At 54.7% G+C, this 3,102-nt stretch overlaps 1 non-coding gene across 1 annotated transcript; it reads right to left on the bottom strand.

Moving 5' to 3' along the window:
• Nucleotides 1–2,788: 2,788 nt before the first annotated feature.
• Nucleotides 2,789–2,860, bottom strand: H257_14181. The gene has a single exon. It is a non-coding gene; the product is annotated as a tRNA-Gln (tRNA).
• Nucleotides 2,861–3,102: the final 242 nt, after the last annotated feature.

Below are 3,102 nucleotides of genomic sequence, written 5' to 3'. Positions count from 1 at the left end.
TGATGAACCACTCACTATGGAAAGTGGAGTGCTTGGATGACCACTATCTACCGTCCAGTGACGGGATCGACTTTGCTCTTTGACAACCGGGCTGGTTGGTGACACACGAAGTGCCCATCCAGTACCCGTAAATACAAGTGATCGCGATATAGTAGTATCGAGCGAGTCGTAGTACGGACTGAAGTCCTGTAATAATGCCGAAAGTACTTTGAATGTGCTTGACTGGTCGGTCGACTTTTGGAGTCCCGTAAATGAAACATGTAAATGTTGTTCATCTAAAATATGTCGAGGCATAAATGCCGGCATGTGTGCGTGAAGACAAAAATAAGAAGTCTGGTCACGTTGTTGACGTGTTTTGAGACACTAACGTTCGGGTAGAGCCGCGCGACGCGCAGCGGCTTTGGCTGCGCTGGGGGGTGGAGGCCTGTTGGGCGTAGCCTTGGTCGACCGGCGGCGCGCTGCGGCTGCGGTGGCACCGGTCGTCCTTGGTTGGCGCCGCTGTCGTCGCGGTAATAGCCGCGGTCTTCGCGGTAGTCGCGGTACCGGTCGCCTGAGCGACTGCGGTAGCGGGAGGCCGACTGCCGAAACGGGCTAAGGCCGCGTTGATCGTTGCGATAAGCGCCGTAATCGAGGCTCGTGTTGAGGAAGCATGTTCCGGTTCCTCCACCGCGCCCGCCGCCTTTGCCATGGCGTTTGCCACCGCGGTGGCCGTTTGGTCCGCCTTGAGTGCGTCGACCATCACCACTTTGGGGTAATTCGCCAGGTGGGATGGCAGCCCATCCTGGCGGAAACACGAAGTCTTGACGCACCGTGTTCTGGTGGAACGCACGGGAGAGCTTCGTGCAGATGTACGTCGAGTGGCTGCCTGAGGACAGGCAGTAGCCACACCAATCCGCCATGGGGTCTTGGCCTTGGGTGCCCCAGGGTACGGTGGCCGTTTGTCCGTAGCCTACTCGCTGGCTGGCGCCATCGCGAAAGGCCGGAAGTACCAATGCGCTAGACCGCGTTGTCACGGTCGCGGTTGCCGAGCCATGCACCGGTGCAGCCGCGGCGAGCGGCGCTGGGCCGAGGTAGTGCGGGTACTTGGTGACCAAGCCCGGTCAGTGTTGCTCAAGCAACTGGCGCATGTTCTTGTATGGGATGCTTGTCTGAGCGCCGCGCCATACGAACAGGTCTGGGGCGATGCACTCAGGTAGTGCCGCCAGGAGGGCCGAGGCTAAGTGGCTATCGCTGAGGGGTCGCCCTTCCAGCTTCTCCACTGCCGTTCGCATCTTGTCGAAGGCTTGGAGGTTTATATCCAACGACACGTGAGGCTTGAACTTGAACGTGTGTAACCGTTGGTAAACGGAGATGGCCCTTGCATGTCTTTGTTCGTCGCTGGAGAACTTCCGCTGAAGCGACGAAATGATGCAATGTGCACATTCGTCGCGAATCCCGGCAGCGGCATCGCGCTGGGCCATGGCAGCAGCATCACGCTGGACCGTGGGGGACAAGGAGGCGTAGAACGGCGCGCATGAGCGCGCGATGGCCGTCTTCTCCAACTTGATCATCTCATGCACGTGGTTGCGGATGGACTTCGCGATCGCCTCGTCCGTCGAGCGGTTATTCGCGAGCCACTCGGTAAGCTCCGGACCCAGTGGTGGGTGGGCGTCTAGCGTGCGGTGAGCCGGCAGGCAGTGCAGTCGCTTTGGCTTGGTGCAGCCGGATGCGCTTACAATCATTGTGTAGCACCTTGTAGGCCCGATGACATCCAATGATGTTCCGTGACCAAATGTCTGCACTGACTTCTACTCTGAGGAAAAGCCTCTAGAAGGCACAAAAACCTCCTACACAGCTAGCAGACGCTGCTACCTGACTAACAGGGCAGTGGCGATGTTCTCTATCAGAAAAGGGTTTTCTGACTAGAGATATTTGGCACATAAACATGGAGCAGCGAAGCCTCCAGGGTCGGTGATCGTACAGTAGGTCGAGGTGCAGTTGTGGCGGCCTTGGCACGGCATGCATGCTGCAGTCAATAACTTATGACTTGTGGTGATGACTATTGCGGCGTAGGTCGGTTGCGGCCGATAGCGCATTCGCCTGCGGTCGATGCTACTGTGTCAAGTTTAGGCGGCAGCATCGATCGCAGGCGAATGCGGCCGGTTGCTTGTTTGGCCGGTCCGATCCCGATCCTGCCGTGGTAGGCGGTGTCTGTCTTGTGCCGGTCGAAGGTACATGGCTTGACGCGTTGACAAGAGTCGTGCGGTAGTTGGTGGGTATGTCTTTTCGGCCGGTATTCGTGTTGTTAATGTTGCAGGACCCATATCATCGACTACAACTCGATAGGACCCGCGTCATTGATCGCAGCAATAGCGCGGGTCCTATCGATCTGGCAGATGCCTATTATGTCTGTAATCACCGTTCTCCGTTTACTAGTTCACGAGAAAGTACAGTTGATGCCATTCCTGGTTATAGGGATAACGTTGTACATATCATGCATGTTGCGTATCATTGCGTGCCATTCCTGGTGATAAGCATACCTCATTGTCGAAATTGACGCGGGTTTCTACTCAGGAGATAGCTGCCTGGTCGAATGATGGTGAATTTACTGGCTGGAGTTGGGCTTTTTGCGGGTGCGAATTATCCTGAATTATCAGTCCATTATAATACTGGACGTTGTTATCCGAACAGTATGCGGATATCGGTGTGTCGATTTACTGGAATGCGGTGGAGATGCTCAAATGTTGAAACTTCGGTGTGGCTTAAAACTGTACAGTAGTGGGAATGCTACAAGATTCTGCAGCCACTCGTGTCCTACCGGGACTCGAACCCGGAATACAAGATTCAGAGTCTTAGGTGCTAACCATTACACTATAGGACCGTAATATACGATCAGAATCAAAGTAGCAATCAATCACGAGTATTTGGTACGAAGTACATCGACATCTACAGTATCGCATCAAATTCTCGTGGTCGGTAGCCCTCTCGACTGGAGCGGTATGTTACCGGTAATGGTGAATTTGACTCGGATTTTTGATAATTTGCCACAATGGACAGTTAAAGGGTAGAGGATTGCATGGCCTCACTCTGCCATTTTGAGAAATACACTTTGCGCCACTGGGA

Source organism: Aphanomyces astaci (genome assembly GCF_000520075.1).
Source record: "Aphanomyces astaci strain APO3 unplaced genomic scaffold supercont1.54, whole genome shotgun sequence".
Classification (NCBI taxonomy): Eukaryota; Oomycota; class Saprolegniomycetes; order Saprolegniales; family Verrucalvaceae; genus Aphanomyces; species Aphanomyces astaci.
This window is presented reverse-complemented; position numbering and strand designations above follow the sequence as displayed.